Source organism: Eulemur rufifrons, chromosome 5 (genome assembly GCF_041146395.1).
Source record: "Eulemur rufifrons isolate Redbay chromosome 5, OSU_ERuf_1, whole genome shotgun sequence".
NCBI lineage: Eukaryota > Metazoa > Chordata > Mammalia > Primates > Lemuridae > Eulemur > Eulemur rufifrons.
Genome location: NC_090987.1, coordinates 53,694,187 through 53,715,834, shown reverse-complemented (window position 1 = coordinate 53,715,834; position 21,648 = coordinate 53,694,187).

Here is a 21,648-nt window from a genome sequence, read left to right as displayed (position 1 = left end):
AAACAACTCTTCTTTAGATCAGCCGTGACTCGTCCATTGGTAAATCTCTTTCCGTGTTTCCTCTTTGGCGTCTCAGAAGCCTTGCGCACAGCTGGCCATTTTGGTCCTTCCTGAAACGCCTTTCCTCAGCCTCCCGAGGAGCTGCACTCCCGCTCTGCCCTCGGATTCTCTGGCCACGTTTGCTGAGTTTCCTGCCAGGGGGCTCCTCCTCCTTCTCCCAACCATTCCTTAAACATAGGCATTTATCAAAATTCTGCCCTGACTCGCTTCAGTTCTCACTCTGTGATTTCTCCTTAAAGGTCTTCCCAAGTCCTGTGGCTTCAAATGTGCTCGTGACGCCCGTGTTTCCATCTCTGGCAGCTCTCTGCTGGGCTCCAGCAACCCTGCACACCTCCTGTGAAGGCCTCACGTGGCCTCCATCCTGGCCAGTCCCGAGGCTGGCACACAGCCTGCCTTGCCCACTCAGGTCCCTGCGTCCCCTGCCTCCCGCCCGGCACACCCGACCTGGAGCTCACGCTCAACCCCTTTCTCTCTCTTCCCCTGTTGCGTCCAACGGGGCCTAGGGTTCTGCCCATTCTGGCTCCTAAATACACTTCAACTCCACCCGCTGTTCCCCATCTCTACTCCCTCCATCCTAACCAAAGCAGCCATGATTTCCACAGCATGACACTCCCGAGAGCATCCTCCGGGCTTTCCCCGAGCCTGTCCCACAGAGCAGCTGGCTGTGAGAACAGCACGGTGCCAGGCCGAGGGCAGTGTTCCGCATCCTCTAGGGCCCAGCGTCCTCCAGCTTAGGAGGCTTCCTTCGAGAGTGTGCTCTGCCCCTGACACTCCTACTTCCTGCCCTCCTGACTCCCTTCTCTGTCCCTCCCAGCCCAATCTGACCAATTCTTCTCATACTTTAGAGCCTCAAGTTTGAGGTCACTGCCTTAAGGACATTTTCCTGATTGCCAACATCTGCAGAAGAGTCTGTATCTGTTTGTGAATTCATAGTATTTCTCCAATTGTGTGATTGCAACTACACGATTGTAATGAAGTGACTATTTGTTTAAGGTGGATATCTGCTCTCCGAAATGACAGGCGCCCTGAGAGCAGAGGCCTCGCCTGGTCGTGTCAGCCCTGCCTCCCTAGGGGCTAGCACAGGGCCTGGCCCTCGAAGGTCAGGCTGTCACATGGCAAGAGTCGCATCACACCCTCCTGTGCACCTCTGCAGAGCCTCAAGGCCTCTTGAGTCCTTAGTCCAGCTCTTCTCAGGCGCAGGACGATGGCCGTGCATCCCAGCCTACCCAGGACACTCCCCAGTTCATGCCTGTTGTCTTGGTGTAATTATTATGCCCCTATCCACTCTCAAAAGTATCCTGGTTTGAACTACAAAAAATACGGTCACCCAAGTTCCGAACAACTTCACGCAGGCACAGCCTGAAAGGGGCCCCACACCTCTTGCCTCCAATTCTGGAGAGGTTGACACCACCAGGTGACCCCACCCACACGGAGTGCAGGGGAGTTAGCGCCCCATTTGAGAGGAGATCCGGGACATGAATCCTCCCCCCGCCCCTCTCCACCACTGAGGAGACATCCCAGGGATGGCTGGTGTGGCTTCTCACAGGCGGAGTCCCGTGGACTGTGAAGTCAGCTGCTCTTAGCAAAAGCAAGTGCCCTGAGGACTCTCCCTGTCTCACTCCCCTTTGTCCCTGGCCCTGTTTCTTCCTCCTCGGGCTTTGGTTTCTGGAGAACCCAAGTTGAAATGAGGATTTACTCCCACGTGCCCCCAAAGGGAGAAATTAGAACCTAAGAATGGGAGAGGAGGGCTCTGAGCAGACACATCTTTGCTCAATACATTGACAAAGCTCTCAAATATGGATTTGTCTTTCTTGAGAGAGCATGAGTTCCTTGTCACAAGAAGTGTTGGGAAGAGGCTAGACAGGCACAGGCAGTATTGTAAAGAAAACTTCAGCATCAGCTAGGGCTGGGTAAACTCCTAATTGGTTTCCTACGGAGGATTCTGTGACTCCATATTGAATGAGAAGATATTTCATGTGCTTCTCTGGTTAGAGAAAGTAATTGCAATGTGGAGAGATACTTATTTATGGCAAACCTTATCCAAAGAGTTGTCTTCCATGGATATTCTGGCTCACCATGTGCCCAGATAAAGGTATAATGGGTAAAAGATCAAGACTTAAAAACGATGAAAGATACAAATATCCCCAAACATTCTTGGCTGATATAAATAACCACACTCCATCTAAAAAATGTTGCCAACCTGAAGGCCCCATTGGCTGATAGCTAGTAACACATTTCTTTGAAATCAGTGATTCATTCATTTTCTTCGCAATGTATCATTCCTGAAGTCATCGATTAATTTTACTTTTAAGTTAGTTTTTTTAAGGCTCTGAACATTCAAAGATAAAGTTCACATCAGCAAGATAGAGTTTGAGATTGTTTTCAAATACAAAGTAACTTTCCTTCTCAGGGAAATTTCACTGGAAGTTTCTCAGGAAAGTCAAGCACTTCCAAAGAGTGTGGGTTCAAGCACAAAACATAATAATGCCACTTCAACAACTCGAGCCTCCAGGAAGGGAAAAGAAACCAGTTCTGAGTGCACTGGTGGCTACAGAAACTGACGCTGGGGAGACTTGAAAGCAGCTTTATCCATCTGCGTCTATAGAGAGACCCAAGGAGTCCCAGGGAGTCAGGCAAATGCAGGCTTATCAATGCTGCGGTTGCAGTGGTTTGCTGCAGGGGTTACGGTAAGGCATGGAGGCCATCTGGGGGCAGCGCTTCGTGTCCAGACACTGTCCGCTCGCAGCAGCAGGAAGGAGAGTGTGCTGCTGCCCAGAAGACAAGGAGTCAGTCAGGGCTCAGTGTCTTCAGCACACAAGCTGGATTTTCAGGGCAGTATTCCAGCACTAGCAAGGATCTGAGGTGCGAGACAGGGAAACTGAGGCAGAGACCCACCCACATAAACTAGAACAACTTGACAGGGGGAAGGAAAAGATGGGCAGATACGTGCCTCTCTGCCTTCCGTGGGCGTGTGGGTCCCTGGCACACAAGAGAGAATGATTACAAGGACGGTTTCAGACCCCACAGCTGTTCACAGAGGCTGCTGCTATTCCCTTGGCCCTGGTTAAGAAAGATTACTGCCTTTTTCCTCAAGGCACGATTGGCGTGTACCTCAATCTTGTTTTTCATTCATGTGCCCATTTGCCATTTACAAGGGATATGTCCTAAATCCGCCTAGAAAGCCTCAACTCCCAAGCCCTCTGAAGTGCCTAATTTTCCCCATTGCACGCACTTTTTGGCATCAACTAGAGCTGTCATTGGAAAAATCTCATGGAGTAGCTTTTCCTGTTTCCATCATGGAGTAGCTTTTCCTGTTTCCATCTGGACTTCGTGTTGAACTTGGATGTAACACAGACTGGAGTCCCTGCAGAATTCAGTATTTGACCTACTCATTGACCTTTCACTTCTACCACCAAATTTCTTTTTCAGGCCAGTTCTTACAAATGAGCAATTTGCTGTGTTTTAAGCATTCACATGCACAACCAGCAGCGAACGAGAGGACTGGCATGGTACAGAATCGTGGCAGTTCTCTTCTCTCTCCTACATCCACCTCTTAATTTCTTATTTGAGCCACTGTTTCTCTCGCCTTTCTACCTTTTCTCCCTTGTGGAAAGAATGATGCTTCTTATAGCATCAAACTGAGACTATGCTACTAACCTCCATCTACATCTATTCAAAAAGCCAAATGAAAACAACCTGGTGGTGGTGATGGTGGTGGTGGTAGTGATGGTGGTGATGATGATGATGGTAGTGGTGGTGATGGTGATGGTGGTGGTGGTGGTGATGATGGTGGTGGTGGTGGTGATGGTCATGGTGGTGGTGGTGGTGGTGGTGGTGGTGATGGTGATGGTGGTGGTGGTGGTGGTGGTGGTGATGGTGATGGTGGTGGTGGTGGTGATGGTGGTGGTGGTGATGGTGGTGGTGGTGGTGGTGATGGTGATGGTGGTGGTGGTAGTGATGGTGGTGATGATGATGATGGTAGTGGTGGTGATGGTGATGGTGGTGGTGGTGGTGATGATGGTGGTGGTGGTGGTGATGGTCATGGTGGTGGTGGTGGTGGTGGTGGTGGTGATGGTGATGGTGGTGGTGGTGGTGGTGGTGGTGATGGTGATGGTGGTGGTGGTGGTGATGGTGGTGGTGGTGATGGTGGTGGTGGTGGTGGTGGTGGTGGTGGTGATGGTGGTGACGGTGGTGATGATGGTGATGGTGGTGGTGGTGGTGATGGTGGCGATGATGGTGGTGGTGGTGATGGTAGTGGTGGTGATGGTGGTGGTGGTGGTGGCGGTGGTGATGGTCATGGTGGTGGTGATGGTGGTGGTGGTGGCGGTGGTGGTAGTGACAATGAGAGTGGTGGTGATGGTGATGGTGGTGACGGTGGTGATGATGATGGTGGTGGTGGTGATGGTGATGGTGATGGTGGTGATGGTGGTGGTGTTGGCTTAAAAGGACCCAGGTCTAGAATCTGGACATGGAAGGGAGCCTGAAATACCCCCTAGTCTAATTCCCATATTCATAAATGTGAGAATTAAGAGTTAGAGAAGCTAAGTGACTTGCTCCTTTGGAGAATACATAAAATACTTGCCCAAGGACTGGCAGCTAGCTAGTGGCAGCGACAGAACTAGAATCCAAATCAAAATTGTTCCCACCTCACATAAGAGAAAATTCACAGCCCCACTTGCAAACACGTCACTCCAGATGTCTTCCTCTCCAGCACATTGCCACCAAACAGTAGCCAATCGCACTCAACCACCCACAAGTGAATGTTCGGGTCCTTTGGAGAAGGAAGGACAGTAAGATTGAGCCACTCCATTCCAGTGCCCAAGAGCTGGAGACCGGCTGGGCAGGGGCCATGAGTAGGGGCCAGGTCACCACAGAAACATCACGAGGAAGGTGCCTGGTAACATGGCCTCACGTTTGCCTTTGAAGGTGTCTGACCGCACATTTGCTTATTGGTCTTGGGGGGAAAGACAGCTCTGTTATGATCCTAAGTTAACTTTGTAGTTGCCCTCAGTGCTTAAATACACAGGCTGAAGAATTTTGTTAATGTCCCTGTTGGAGGGAGTAGCACATGAAAGATGTTGCTAATTTGGGAAGAAGAGGGAAAGCCTTCCAAAAACTGAGAAGGGCATGCACAAAGATGCCCGGACAGAGGCCACATGCAGAGCTGAAGGGAATGAACTCTAGGAAGTAAAATGCACTCCCTGAAGTTCCCCAGCAGACGGGAGCCGAGTGGGAAGGCTGGGATGTGATCAGGGACTGGTTTTGGTCCTTGGCAATCGGGTTCTGACTCCACTCTGAGGCAAAAGTGGGTTTGCCCTGAAATACATGCCTGGGAGTGGGGGTTAGGTGTGCATCCAGGCCGTCACACAAGAGAGGCTGAATGTGAATGAGACAGGAGGGACGAGTGAGGATGTTTGGGGGACGTAACAGTGGTTCCGATTAGAATCACAGAGGCCCCAACCAAGGTGGGTCAAAGGTCATTCACTGCACCCCAGTGATGTCTGGAATACCACCCCACTCTCTTTATGAGGGTCCGACACAAAACTACTAAAATAACCAAACACTCAGGACCTCTCTTTGTGGACCATGATCTATACTGAGTGCACACACCATGTTACCCTGTGCTAAGCACTATACGCTTATCTCATTTAATGCTCACGACATCCCTGGGCAGTAGAGGCTGCTGTTACTTCCAGTTCATAGACTCAGGAAGGAGGTCCAGAGAGCACAGCCCTTGGAGGCAGAGCCTGGCCATGTTGGCCAGGCAGTCACCAGCCACCAAGATGCCCAACAACTGCACTGAGACCACGGGCACATTGGGACACCATCTCCTTCAACAAAGTGAAAGGCGAGCAGCGGATCAGTGGGTGCATGGCCCTGTTAAACCAGGATGGGAAGACGCCTTAAAAACCGCTGGTGTCCTTGGGTTTCAGGTAGTCCACGGCCAGGCACAGGCACCCTTAGCTGAGCCTTTCCGGCCCCCTTTAACACCCCCTCTTGCCCAGCTTCTGCACTGATGGCCTCTCCCCGACTTTCTTGTCAGACCCTGAAGATCAAGAACAACGTGAAAGGCACTAACAAAAGTGGCTTCTGCCATCTGCAGAGCCCCCAAGGCTCTGCAATTCTGACCACACAGAAGGCTCCTGAACCCCTCACCCCCACTCCTGGCCAGGCCATGGGAAGCCAAGGCCTCCTCAACATTCTTGCAAACTCCCAAGGACACATGGTGGCGGCTCTCAGTCCCCCCACCCCATGCCCCCAGCCCAGCCACAATCACCCCCACCCCCTTTGAGTCATGAAGTTTACATTCCTTTAAGTTTCCCCAAAAGGACCAACTTGCACAGAAGCATTGGTCAGCAATGAGAACTTGACAAATTATTCCCGGGGCCATGCAGTTGGTGTGCCTCCCCCGATCCTGGCAGGAAAGCTACGTGTCCATATCGGACACTGCCTTTGTTCAAAGTCCCTTCTCATCCACGCGGCTCTTGGGGGGACGGCACTGCCTCTGGCTCCCCCGGCACACAGCGTCCAGCCTGCGGGCTCCAGAGTCTTCCCTGCCCACCCAGCCGCAGCACCATTCAGCCTGCCCGTTTTCCTCCTGTGTCACTCGGCAAACCCGACAGTCCTCCATGGAGGACTCGTTTTTTCCAGAGAAGCCAGAAACACAATTTTAGTATGGAAGCTCCCAAGTTGTGAATGTCTGTAACCAATTCAAACTTTCTTAGAACACTGTGTGGACCAAACACCACACTCCGCTGGCTGGCGTGGGCCTGGGAGGCGCAGTGTGGGACTGCGGCTCAGGGCACGGTGGGTCGGTGCACACGCACGTCTCACCCGCGGGGATCACGGCTGCCGCAGGGGCAAGCTGTCACGGCACACTTACCCAAATACGCAGTCGAAACACAGCAGCGTCTCCTCTCGGCCTCTCTTTCAAGGAACATTAAAGGATTTTTCTGAAATTGGCTGCCAATCTGATTACCATTCGGACTCCTGTTTTCATTAATGTTTTCTTTAGAAAGTTAAGAATTCCCCCCTTGGTGCTTTTTTTTCCCCAGAAGGATGGAAAGCGAGGTGGACAGACAGGCAGACAAGCTGAACTTCTGAGCTCCCCCTCAAAGTTCAGGCGCTTTACAGCCACAGCACTCTTCCAAGTAGTTAAGGGAGGGGTGAAAGATAAGCTTTTAAAATCTGTACTTTTCGGTTCAAGAAATATTAACTCTGCCCATCGCAGCACAAATTCTGTGTCCCAGGACTGTCCCTGCCCATGGCAGCTCCCCCCAGGCTGGATCCCAGGTCATGTAATGCATTTAGCTGAGGGGAACTCTTCAACCCAGGACTTCTTTTGCTTCTAGGAAACAACTTTTTAAAATAGCCACTTAAAGTGAAGACAATGACAGAAGTTGCTGGGCCAACCATTGGTTTCTTAGAAATGGTGCCATCACCTCAGCGCCACCCAGCATGTTTGGGGGTCACAGGCCAGAGATGTGTCCCTTCTTGACCTGCACAGGCTGTATATCGTGCTCGGTGCCTAGAACCAAGCCTGTCTTTATGCACAGACCCCTCAGAGGGGAAGCCCCAAGCGGTCCCTAATCTCTCCTGGGAGGCTTCGTCTCCCATCTGGGCCACTCAGTGCCTCGTGGAGAATCCTAATGTGTAACATATTCTGGCAGCAAAAATAGGTAGGTATATCTTGACTGAACACAAATGTGAGCTTTATTAAGTAGACACAGTATTTAAAACACTTAAATTCACTCACTCAAGCAAACTGTCTGCGGGCATACTGCTCACATACCAGTTTAAATTATAAAAGATACAACTTTCATACGCATAATGGTTTGAATTTGCCAAAGTACTCTCCCATGCACAATCTCATTTGATCTCTGCAAAACCCTCTAAGGTAGAAGAAACTGATGCCCCCCCTCCGCCCCCCATGCCCCACGCCACGTTTTGTCAGTCAGGAGAGTGAGGTGACATGGCTAGTCCTTGGTCACCAAACCTACGAAAATCAAGACCTAAATGTGAAGCCAGGGTCTCCGACTTGGAACCGTGACTTTTCCACCTTCACTTGGCGGTCCTTGGGTGCAAGGTATGGCACCAAATCTATTCTTAAATAGTTACCAGATAAGTCAGCAACCCCTGGTACAAAACATTCTTGTTAAATGGGTTACTGCATCTCAGCAAACACTTTGGGAAGTGACAGAACAAAATCAGCACCTTGGGGCCAGGCGCGGTGGCTCACGCCTGTAATCCTAGCACTCTGGGAGGCCGAGACGGGTGGATCGCTCAAGGTCAGGAGTTTGAGACCAGCCTGAGCAAGAGCGAGACCCCGTCTCTACTAAAAATAGAAAAAAAATTATATGGACAACTAAAAATATATATATAGAAAAATTAGCTGGGCATAGTGGCGCATGCCTGTAGTCCCAGCTACTCGGGAGGCTGAGGCAGGAGGATCGCTTGAGCCCAGGAGTTTGAGGTTGCTGTGAGCTAGGCTGACGCCACGGCACTCACTCTAGCCTGGGCAACAAAGTGAGACTCTGTCTCAAAAAAAAAAAAAAAAAATCAGCACCTTGAAGGCACCAATGTGGAAGACACATGAAGGACCACAAGCTTTCTAGCATCCATGCCTGAAACACGGAGCACTCTGGCTTCCTCGGCAGACATCAAAGTAATTATAACCTACAAAAATGTAGCTTAAGGGCCACCCAGGTTTTCTTTGGAATGTTAAGGAGCTTGGGAAGAGGCATCAGCTTCACTCATTCTGTGAGTACATATGGGACTACTTTGCCTGCCCAAGACCCACTTAGGGACCACTCTTTTCCCCTTCATGGTCCTGGTGCTGTGGGGGGAAGGGATGCTGATCCCTGCCCTCAGATGGGGCAGTGGGCACCTGCCCTGGCCCAGCCTATCAAGGTGCTTCCCCAACAAGGTCACCGTGACTGATTCAGAGCATGTGAGCCAAGTGTGTCCAGTCACACCTCTTCCCAGAATTAGACTTACCACAAAGGAAGCATCTCTTGGGGGCTTAGAGAACTAGCTGTGACACAGGACAAGCTATGTTTGCCACCACCCATGGACAGTCTACTCAAAAATGAGGCCAATACAGACAGAAAGTGAAGGTTAGAGGCACAGCAAGAGTCTGGATGACATCTGAGCCCATGGATACAGTCAAGCTCAAAACCATCACATCCTGAGACTTCTGAATTGTCTGATCCACTAAATTCCCTATTTTGCTTAAACAAGGTTAAGTTGAGTTTCTGTCACTTGCAACCAAGAGTCTTTTTTTTTTTTCTTATTTCAGCATATTGTGGGCATACAAAACTTTAGGTTATATATATTGCCCTTGCCCCCCCCCCCCCGAGTCAGAGCTTCAAACGTGTCCATCCCCTAGACAGTGCACATCACACTCATTATGTATGTATATACCATCCCCTCCCCCACCCACATCTGCCCGACACCCGATCAATGTTATTCCTAAATGTGCTCTTAGGTGATGATCAGTGAAACCAATTTGATGGTGAGTACATGTGGTGCTTATTTTTCCATTCTTGGGTTACTTCACTTAGTAGAATGGGTTCCAACTCTTTCCAGGAAAATACAAGAGGTGCTATATCACCATTGTTTCTTATAGCTGAGTAGAACTCCATGGTATATATATACCACATTTTATTAATCCATTCATGTATTGATGGACACTTGGGTTGTTTGCAACCAAGAGTCTTGACTGGTAAAGCCAGCATTGATCAGAAATAAAGCTTTTTGAACTGGTATAGTGAAATTATAGGTTAGTTAGTAATTAGATTAATTAGTAAGTATATCAAATTTATTTTGTTAGAAATTTTGTAAAAGAAAATGTATAATTATGTGATCATAGCATGTTTGAGAATATTTTATATGCTATAGTTATTATGGTTTTGATAATTATTAATAGAAATGCTATATTGGTAAAATTAGGGAGCATGGCTAACAAAAGCATGTGTCAAGCTTCAAGATTCTTAGCTGTGCAAAAAAGCTGTGCTCTAGTAACATTCTTTCACTTCATGAGAGGAAGGAAAGAGCTGAGATAGGATTTGAAGTCATCTATTCCGTGGAAATGACAGATAGCTCATGGGGAAGTTTCAGCTGTAGACAAAAGGGGGACTCAGAGGGCCAAGCAGTCTTGAGAACGTCTTGAGCATCATATCCGCCAATTCATTCCACCAGTAACAGTTAAGTAAGAATGCGTAGGGTTTTCTCTTTGAACCCATCAGCGCTGATACAGGAAACCCAAGCCTGAGAGGTGACAGAACTCATCTGCACAATATTTCTCATGAGTTTGTAACAGTTACAGCCCCAGACCCTCTCACCAACAAAAGATACCAAGTCAGTAAACCAAAGAGGGTAGGATCAGGCCAAAACCTTATGTAGCACCTATTATATCACGGAGGCAAAATTAAGTCACACATTGGTAAAGCTGATTGTCTGGGTCAACCTCCTTGTTTTGGGGAATATGGTGTCTGGACATGCCCTGTTCCAGTGTCTTGGGCAAGTAACTGGCCCAGCACCATAAACACCACACAATTAATGATGAAGTGGCATGTCACCTGTCACATATAAAGAAATAGATTTAACATATCATCTTTCTCCTATTTCCTGCAGCCCTTATTTTGTAGATTGTTTTAACTATAAGCTGTTCTGCATATGGGCTGTCTCCCCAAAACCTCTGGGAGCCAGACCTTCACAGAGGTCAAGGTAACCGCTACCCGGATGGGCCTCAAGGCCTCTGCTCATCACTTCATAGGTCCAGAAACTCAACTTTAAGGTGGCCAGGGCTAGCTCATCCCTCATCTGCGCAGCCCTAATATGTCTTATCATCACCCCAAGTATCGAGACTCCACGACTCCGGGATCTCAGTGCACATCGTTTTCCACTGCATCAGGGTGACTTTCAGAGGCAGCAGACACGATCCGGGAAATAAACCTCCCCGTGTTAAAATGAGAAGGAACCCAATATCACCCCATCATGTCTATAGATGAAGCAAGTGAGTGATAGAGAAACTAAGTCCAAAGTCACACAGCTGTTTAATCACAGCCCAGGGCCTGGGACATCAAGTCTCCTGACCCTCAGAGCAGAGCTTTCCCTCCTCTGACCTGCTGCCCTCCTGTGCAAATTCTTTATTTATATGCTACTCTGCTTAAAGACCATGGCCCTGAAATGTGCACGTGTAAAGCAGACTTTTATCATCCAAACGCTATTCTCCCATCCACGTCTGTGATGAAGTGGCAAATCTATCTTGTTAGCAGATTATTTGATTCAGTTTAAATAAAGCAGAAATCAGCTGATACATTATAGTAACATTCAGAATAACCCAAAGCTGCTGATAAGGACAATTTAGGCACATTACTTCCATGTTGATTGTTTTTATTATTAGAAAGTCTGAAAGTTTCATGGACTAAAAATTAGCCTATATATTTTCCTCACCATGTTTTAAAAGATTAATTCATTCAATTAATATTTATTGGCCAGGCACGGTGGCTCAAGCCTGTAATCCTAGCACTCTGGGAGGCTGAGGCGGGTAGATGGTTTGAGGTCAGGAGTTCGAGACCAGCCTGAGCAAGAGCGAGACCTCATCTCTACTAAAAATAAAAGGAAATTAGCCAAACAACTAAAAAGAGAAAAAATTAGCCAGGCATGGTGGCACATGCCTGTAGTCCCAGCTACTCGGGAGGCTGAGGCAGGAGGATCGCTTGAGCCCAGGAGTCTGAGGTTGCTGTGAGCTAGGCTGAGGCCACAGCACTCTAGCCCAGGCAACAGAGTGAGACTCTGTCTCAAAAAACAAAAAATTAATATTTATTAATGGGCCTGGTATTACCCAATGCTCCAAGGATACAAAAGTGATCAAAACAGTTAAAAATCACTGCCCATATGCAATCATATGCCCTTACATTCTAGAAGGAATCACATATTTGGAAGAGAGGGAGGCATCCAGTGTGGAAAAGATAAAGCCAGAGGACAAAGGCCAGAAAAAGCTGGTGTTTTCAAGGGACCATTCTGCCCACTCAGGACAGAGTGGCAAGAAATGCCCAGAGCCCTGGAACGTCCAACTGACACACTGTACTTTTCGCCTATAGAAACAAAGCTACCAAAAACTTTTAAGCAAGAAACAAACGTGCAGTCTTCCCCTGGCAGAATACAGGCTAGGTTGTAAAAAGGAGCAACTCGGATTCTGTGCACTCATCAGATGCACAAAAGGTGCACTGAGTGCTGGGTGAATAAAACCGCCTCCAGCAGACACTGAGAAGAGAAGCGCACAGACTTGGTGATGAGGCCGGTAGGTGAACGAGCGGATGCAGAGACAGAGCATGGTGGGGAGGCACCGTTAGACAGGAAAACCCCTAAGGAGGCACCTCTTTGCTGAGCCCTGGAGGAGCCCCAGGGGTGGGGGGTCTCCAGGAGGAGAGGACTGTGGGGTCCCAGACAGTTGCCAGCCCAGGGCTGGGAACAGGAAGTTGAAGAACTGGCTGGAGGTCAGGGAAGTCTCAGAAGACATTCAAGTGCTTTAAGAGAGAATGACATAGCTTTCCTTTGCTTGTTTTCTAATCCTAGCTGCTCAGTGCAGAATAGATTGAAGTCAGACAAGCGGCCAAGGAAAGCCCACGTGGGAAGCGCCGCGGCCCAGTGAGGGCTGTGAGGTTTGGGAAGGAGGGGGCCGAACCCCTGTGTCCCTGTGCTCTTTTTTCATTTCATTTCAGGCTCTTTGGGAAACAGGAGCCAAAATTATTGTCAAGTCCAATAGACATGCCAGATGCTGTTGCCCAGACCAACAGTCTCCCCACAAAGGCCCCCATCTTCCCAGCTTCTCTGCAGGGCCTCATGTGGTGGCCAAGTGAGTGGCTCAGTGTGCAGAGCAGCAGCCTGACAGTGGGAGGTGGCAGAAGAGAGCAAACTTGTCCTCTGAGGCCAGGCCCTGTGCCCCATCTCTGCTCTCTCCCTGCCCCCTAGAGCACCGGCCCCTCCAGCCTCCCATTCTTAGGCCTTGACACCCAGGGTGGGGCTGGGACTTGAGAAACAGAAAGGGAGGAGTGTGTCAATGGCCTGCCATTCTCTGGACCTCCCCTGCCCAGCACCAGCCTGTCACCTGCAGCCCCTCTGGCAGTCACCGTCCCTCCCTCCAGCAGCTAGGGGCAGAACCAGGCCCTAACTGCCCGAGGTTCCAACAGTCCCGCCAGCAACTGCTCCCAGCAACTACCACTGGCTCAGAACCACCCGGTCCCGCTGCCCACAGAGACCAGGATATCCCCAGCCCTGATGTCACCTTTGTTTTTCTTCTTACCCTCCTGGATGTCTCCACCCCAGCTAACCCCTGTTTTCTGACACTTTCTAAATGGTGCCGAGGGCATCAACGGACCCAGAGCTTTCCCGACACCCCAGCCTTTTGAGGACCCACTTAAGTGCTTTTCTCAAAGGCAGCTCGGGATCACACAGTGACTCTCTGCTACGGAGCGTTGGTCACGCTGCTCCGACCACCCGTAAGATTTGTCTAAAGTCTAGTCCCAGATCTGCCGGCCACTTCTGCCTCGACAGCAAGGGTGTGACGTCTGGACTCAAGGCCCAGAAATCTATCATTTCAAATTTTGCACAAGCAGAACCGTGGGCTGCTCTATAGCCAAGCTCTGCCCTGTGGCCACCCCCTCGCCGTGGGCACAGCCAGTCCTCTGCTGGCCTGAGCCCTCTTGTCATTCGATATGTCATTTCAGTCTTCACCCAGACACCACCCCGTCCCCTCTTCACAGCCCAATTTCTTGAAAATTTTGCTTAGTTCATTCTCCCTTCCCTTACGTCTGCCTGATCACTCTTCAGTCCCCGACGTCCTCGCTCCCCTCCCGCATCTGGCCAGCCTGTCTTCTCTGCGAGGCACCAGAGTGCTGCTCACTGCCACAGGCTGCGAAGCGTTTGACCCTACCCTTGGGCCGGACTCGGGGGCAGCCCATCCTGTCGAGTGCGCTGCTGTACAACTCTGTGTGAGCTCTCTGGCAAGCTCTGTGTCACATGACGGGCTGTCAACATGAATTTAGACACTGCCCCTTCAAGAAATTCAGTCTGCCATTTTGTTTTTGTTGCTTAAAATTGCTTTTGCTATACGGGGTCTTCTCTGGTTCCATACAAAGTGTATAATTATTTTCTCTACATCTGTGAAGAATGATATTGGTAATTTAATAGGGATTGCATTGAATCTGTAGATCACTTTGGGTAGTATAGACATTTTAACAATGTTGATTCTTCCGATCCACGAGCATGGTATATTTTTCCATCTATTTGCAAGTTCTGCTATTTCTTTTCTCAGTATTTCATAGTTTTCCTTATAGAGGTCCTTTACCTCTTTAGTTAGGTATATACCTAGATATTTTATTTTCTTTGTTGCTATTTTGAAGGGTATTGAGTCTTTAATTTGGTTTTCCAATTGACTGTTATTGGCATATATAAATGCCTCTGATTTGTGTATATTAATTTTGTAGCCTGAGACTTTGTTATATTCGTTAATCAATTCCAGGAGTCTCATGGTTGAATCCTGGGGGTTTTCCAGATATAGCATCATATCATCAGCAAAAAGTGAGAGTTTGATCTCTTCCTTCCCTATTTGGACTCCCTTGATTTTGCTCTCTTGCCTGATAGCTCTCGCAAGGACTTCCAATACTATGTTGAAAAGTAATGGGGACAGTGAGCAGCCCTGTCTGGTTCCAGTTCTAAGTGGGAGTGTTTTCAATTTTTCCCCATTCAGAATGATGTTGGCTGTGGGTTTGTCATATATGGCTCGTATCATTTTTAGGTAGGTTCCATCTACGCCTATTTTGTTAAGCGTTTTTATCATAAAAAAGTGTTGAATTTTGTCAAATGCTTTTTCTGCATCTAATGAGAGTATCATATGGTTTTTGTTTTTGCTTCTATTTATGTGGTGAATTACATTTATAGATTTACGTATGTTGAACCACCCCTGCATCTCTGGGATGAAGCCCACTTGGTCGTGGTGGATTATTTTTTTGATAAATACTTGGATTTGATTTGCTAGTATTTTATTGAAAATTTTTGCATCTATATTCATGAGAGAAATTGGTCTGTAGTTCTCTATTTTTGTTGCGTCCTTTCCTGGTTTTGGTATCAATGTTATATTGGCTTGGTAGAACGTGTTGGGGAGAATTCCATCCTTCTCAATATTGGAGAATAGTTTATGTAGGGTCAGACCTCAAACTATACTACAAGGCCGTGGTTCCTAAAACAGCCTGGTACTGGCACAAGTACAGGGACACAGACCAGTGGAACACAACAGAAAATCCAAATATAGAACCATCCTCATATAGTCACCTAATTTTTGACAAAGCTGGAAAGAATATACTCTGGGGACAAGAATCCCTATTCAATAAATGGTGCTGGGAGAATTGGTTAGCCACTTGTAGAAGACTGAAACAGGACCCACAGCTTTCACCTCTCACAAAAATCAAATCACGGTGGATAACAGACTTAAACCTTAGGCGTGATACAATCAGAATTCTAGAAGAAAATGTAGGAAAGACTCTTACAGACATTGGCCTAGGTAAAGAATTTATGAAGAAGACCCCCAAGGCAATCACAGCAGCAACAAAAATTAATGAATGGGACATGATTAAATTAAAAAGCTTCTGCACAGCCAAAGAAACAGTCACGAGAATAAACAGACCACCTACAGAATGGGAAAAAATATTTGCATACTACACATCAGATAAAGGACTGATAACAAGAATCTATTTAGAACTCAGGAAAATCAGCAAGAAAAAATCAAACAACCCTATCAAAAAGTGGGCAAATGACATGAATAGAAACTTCTCAAAAGAAGATATAAGAATGGCTAACAAACATATGAAAAAATGCTCAACATCCCTAATCATCAGAGAAATGCAAATCAAAACCACAATGAGATATCACTTAACCCCATTGAGAATGGCCTTTATCAAAAAAACCCAAAACAGGCCGGGCGTGGTGGCTCACGCCTGTAATCCTAGCACTCTGGGAGGCCGAGGTGGGCGGATCGTTTGAGCTCAGGAGTTCGAGACCAGCCTGAGCAAGAGCGAGACCCCATCTCTACTAAAAATAGAAAGAAATTATATGGACAGCTAAAAATATATATGAAAAAATTAGCCGGGCATGGTGGTGCATGCCTGTAGTCCCAGCTACTCGGGAGGCTGAGGCAGGAGGATCGCTTGAGCCCAGGAGTTTGAGGTTGCTGTGAGCTAGGCTGACGCCACGGCACTCACTCTAGCCTGGGCAACAGAGTGAGACTCTGTCTCAAAAAAAAAAAAAAAAAAAAAAAAAAAAAAAACCCAAAACAACACATGTTGGCGTGGATGTGGAGAGACAGGAACACTCATATACTGCTGGTGGGACTGCAAACTAGTGCAACCCCTGTGGAAAGCATTATGGAGGTATCTTAAACAGATTCAAGTAGACCTACCATTCAATCCAGCAATCCCATTATTGGGCATATACCCAAAGGAAAAAAGGTCGTTCTGTAACAAAGACACATGTACCCGAATGTTTATAGCAGCACAATTCACAATAGCAAAGATGTGGAAACAACCCAAATGCCCATCAATACATGATTGGATTAGTAAGCTGTGGTATATGTATACCATGGAATATTACTCAGTATAAGAAATAATGAAGAAACGACATCTCTATGGTTCTCCTGGAGAGAGTTGGAACCCATTATATTAAGTGAAGTATCCCAAGAATGGAAAAACAAGCATCACATGTACTCACCAGAAAATTGGTTTCCCTGATCATCACCTAAATACACAGCTGGGAACGACACCAATAGGATATCAGACTGAGGTGGGGGTGGGGGAGGGGATGGGGGTATGCCTACACAATGAGTGCATTGCGCACCGTTTGGGGAATGGTCACGCTTGAAGGTGCTGACTCGGGAAGGGGGGGTGGGGGGGAGGGATATATACCTACCTGATGGGTGCAATGCGCACTACCTGGGGAACAGACATGCCTGGAGCCCTAACTTGGGGGGAAAGGCGGTACACGGGCAACGTATGTAACCTGCAATTCTGTATCCCCCATAACAATAAGATGAAATAAAAAAAAAAAAAAGAAATTCAGTCTGGCTGGGGCCAGAGCCTGAGCGCTCTGTGGGAACACAGAGTGGGCACCTAGCCCAGCTGCAAAGGTGTTGTGGAGTTTTCTAAAGAACAGGGGCTTGCGTTAAATCAGGAAGGATGAGGGGGAAGTCCTCACATAAAGAAAATATGAAAGGCAAAAGTGGGGGCTTTTGTTGCCAAGACAGTGGAGTGTCTCCCAGACCCCAAGGCCAAGACCGCAGGGCGCTTCAGAGGGAAGCCGGAGCCAAACCCGGGAAAGCCCTCAGCATTCTCCTCGCCTTGCTCCTCTCTGAACAGCTCCTTCCCTCTTTCCTCTCTGCGGACTGACCTCCCCTGGCCCCTGCGTTTGTTTGCCTGTTACCCACCAGAACAGGGGTGACGACTTTCTTAACACTAACTCTCGTGTCGAGAACGGTGTAGCCACAGCAAGGCTCACTGACCTTTCAGTCTGGCCAGAGGGACAGGGCTGCACAGGGCAGGTCTGCCAGCCAGCACCCACCCCGCGCAGAGGACGATCGCCCCGCAAGGCAGGCAGAGGGCTGAGCCACCTGTCAGAGAGGGAGGGTAGATGGGGCTACTGCTGGGCAGGTTTTGAATTGAGTCTTTTTGCTCCTATAATAAACTATCTCTGAACTGAGAGAGGGAAGCTCCCACCTGCTCCAGCCCTCTCACCCTTGAGTCTTCTTGGCCACCAGGTACCCTTGGGAGCCACATGGTAGGAATGAGTTGAATACATGCGCAGTTCTGGGAGCTCAGCCCTCCCTGACTTCCTCCCGAGTGTCTGGCTTGACACCTGGGGCTGGACAGTCACTTGTCTGGTGGTGCCACTGTTTGGAACACTGGGAGCCCTCCCAAGCTCTTCCCAACGCTGCTTCCCCATAGCTGGCTGCCGGGAGCAAAGGGTGCTGCTGCCCTGAACAGTGACTCTGCTGCTGGCCAAAGCCAGGCCTGGCTTCCACGGAGAGCCCACAGCCATTCCCAACAGCACATGGGTGCTCTGCCCGTGACAGCTGCCAGGATGCTGCCAAGGCATGCCACATCCGATGTGTTTCTGATGCAGACGCCCCATTCTGCCCTGGGGTCACCTGGCCAAGCTTTGTAGCCAGGTGCATTTCCCATACTCCTAGGGAACAAGGCTCCACCTCGCCTCCTCCCCTAGGGCCTGTGCATTCCCAAAACTGAAGCCACCTGAATTCCTGCACCGCTGCCCCCACACAGGTAGGTTAGGTGGAACTGTAACCTTAACACAGCCCCACATGTTGTAACGGGGATTGGTCTCCATCCCACACGTTAGAGTGGGTGCCCATGGGGGCAAATGGGGGTGGGGACTGGGGATTGGGGCTAAAGCAGGGAAAATGAAATGAGATGGGGTCTTGCATAGACCAGGGATGATAATGAGCCAGGAACCAAGGAGAATGAATAAATTAGTCTCGTCTCCCTGGTACTACCCTGGAGGAGCCACTGTCTCTGCTCTGACCATATCCTAGGGACGTGGATCTGTCCCCAGTGTCTGAAGCCTTCTTCAGAAGAGTAGCTAAGGAGCCACTGCAGCTGGAGAGCCCAGGAGTGCACGGCTCCTTGAGCAGCTTGTAGCCAGCAGTGATGACCGAGGCAAGACCAAGACTGCAGGGTCACTTAGGCTTCAGGGCTCCCCGCCGGCCAGGCCGAAGCCGAAACTGCACTGGAAGCCCCCTGGCCTGGCTCCTTCCAACTTGCCTCCCTACTCTCCATGGAGTTCTCCTGGGAGAACTTCCTTAGCTAATCACTGGCACCCAAGTCTCTGTCTCAGGGTCTTAAAAATAAATTGCTGTGGCCAACCTCATGCATGCAAGAAATGAAATGCACTCTCCTATAACTCTACCAAATTTCCATTAAATATTTAGAGATCTTGTCTTCCCCAGATTGAATGAATTGTTCAATTACCAGAATCTCCAGCGTGGGGCTGGGGAGGAAGAGGGGAAAAGAAAAAGCCCTGATTTCCAGCATTTGTTAATTTACATCATATAAATACTCCCACCATGGCAAATCCCCAGCCACCAATATGTCACTGAACCCAGGTGGGGCGGGAGGCTGGGCAAAGATATGTAAAATGTGCCCTCACCAGCCCGAGAGCCAGCCCTGCACCCCACGTCCGCCCCCAGCCTGCCCTCGGGGTTCTGCCTAAGCTACTGAGAAGACATGTGAGCGTGACACTGGCTGTGGTGGCCATCCACTGAGTCCCCTCCCACAGGGACTTGCTTTGTGTGTGGTCACACAGGCCCTCAGGCCTCATGACACATCTGCTACTTTCATGACACGCAGGCTGCCGCAGCATGACCTCGTAGTCCTCTCACCCCGGTCTGCCGCACTGCCCATGTCCCACCCAGGAAGCAGGGCACAGCCCCTTCCCCAAGCCCCAAGCTTGGGGAATCTTGTCTGGGGCGGGGGAGGTGAGATGGGGGGTGCCCCACTTTCCTTCTGAATGCTTCTCCGCCCCCCTCTCAGCATTTTGCCCGTCACTTCTTCCTTTGGGACACCAGTATTAAAATAACGTTTATTCGTTCACTGCGCTAGACACTGGGGCACAGGGGGTCACAGAAACTAGCTTCCTACTTCCACGGAGCTTGCGTTCGGTTCCGTTCCCTGCTGCTGGCCGTGCAGCCGTGTTAAAAGCCACCGGCTGATTGGAAAAGCCTTCCTGGCACAGGAACGGGCAATTGCAAAGGCCCAGAGGCAGGAACCAACCTGATGTTCAGGGGACAGAAAGGAGGCCCATGAGGGTGACCAGTGCCTGTCACAGTGGGTAGCAGGACTCAGAGAGGTGGTCAGAAACCACATCACATGGGGTACACGATCCAGGGGGAGGAGGTAGGATTTTTATTCCAACTGCCAAGGGAAACCACTGAAGGTTTATAAGAAATAGTGGCATAATTGGATTTATACTTTTAAAAGATTGCCGAAGCCAGTCTGTGGTGGAAACAGGGAAAGCATTTAGAGGAAGCTCCTCCAGAAAGCCAAGTGCAGAAAGCAGCGTCTGACCCAGGGCCGAGGCAGTGAGACAGAAGCAGAAGCGCTGGAGACGCAGCGGGGAGAAGGGCAGGGCCTGGGCGCTGACTGCGGGGGGAGCCGGGGAAAGAGAAACAAAGGCGGGCTCCAGGGCCCGCGTGAGCCCGGCCTGGCGTGGTCTCCTCCGAGTTGGGGAAGGGAGGAAATGGAATGGGCTTGGCCAGGGCAGGATGCATTCTGCCTCGTTAAACTGCAGTGACCCTTAGACATCCAAATGGAGATGACACATGAGTCATTAAATATAGGAGTCAGGAACCCAGGGGGAGGAGGTGAGGACGAGAGATGGAGATCTGAGAGTCATCAACATGCAGGTGAGAGAGAGGGCTGAGAGCAGAGGGGAGGTGAGAGCGGGGCTCATTCTTACCTCAGGGTAAGAGCCTTGGGACTCGCCACCTCAAGGGCAGCTGAGGTCGGTGACGACGCAGACGTGTCCAGAGGCAGCTGGAGGCCAACGCTGACCTTGACAAGGGCCGTTCAGTGGGTGGGGGCGCAGGTACCAGAGGAAGGGGGAAGAGTGAATGGGACCCGAATTCCTTATGAGATTCCTGCTGAGAACGACCCGACAGAAAGCAAGGAGTGTGTGGGGAGAAAGGGAGGGGCTCCTGCAGGACGCACACGCTTGAGAGAGTGCGGGGGCCCCCAGCAGACACAGAGGGCTTAGCCTCTGGTAGGAGGAGAGACACTACCCGCCAAGGGGAAGATGGAGAGCAGAGGTGCAGACGAAATAGGTCGTCATGTTTGGCCACAAGAAGATGAGACTTCTGTTCATTGTTATTCTACAGTAGTTTCTCCGTGAGGTGTGAAGCAAGATGTTAGATTTAATAGGTTCTTACACAAAGAAGGACTATTAAGGACCATCTCGAGGGTGGAAAATGACTTCTCCCCTCCCTGCTTCCCCACCATCCTTGGTACCTAATGCAGGAACTTACGCGGAGTGGAGGAGGGAGCTGCAAATGTTTACTGAAGACCACATCCGTGCTCACGCAGGGCATCTAGGGCTGCATGTGGGCCTAAGATCATTGTTCCATAAATCTGAATGTCATTTACACACAGGATATTGTGGTACTACTGGATGAACCAAACTGACCATCCAGCCATGATTTTGGTGTCAAGAAAAAACCTGTCCCTGAAAGAGTTCATTTCATAAGTTTTGGCATCCCAAAGAGGCAGGCCTGGCTTAATTGATGTTGCCAGGTGATAATGCCTTTTTTTTTTTTAAATGGTGCCACAAGAGGGCCTACTTTATATCAAAGTTCTATATTATATGTGTATTTTAGGATCCAAGATGCACAGAAAATTTGTTGATACTTCTTAAAAAATTTTTGGTCTACATTTCAAAATGGATTAAGGGCATTAAGTGCATTGATAATCATTCAATACAATTCACCATATTACTAGGTTGAAGAAGAAAAATGATATAATGACCTCA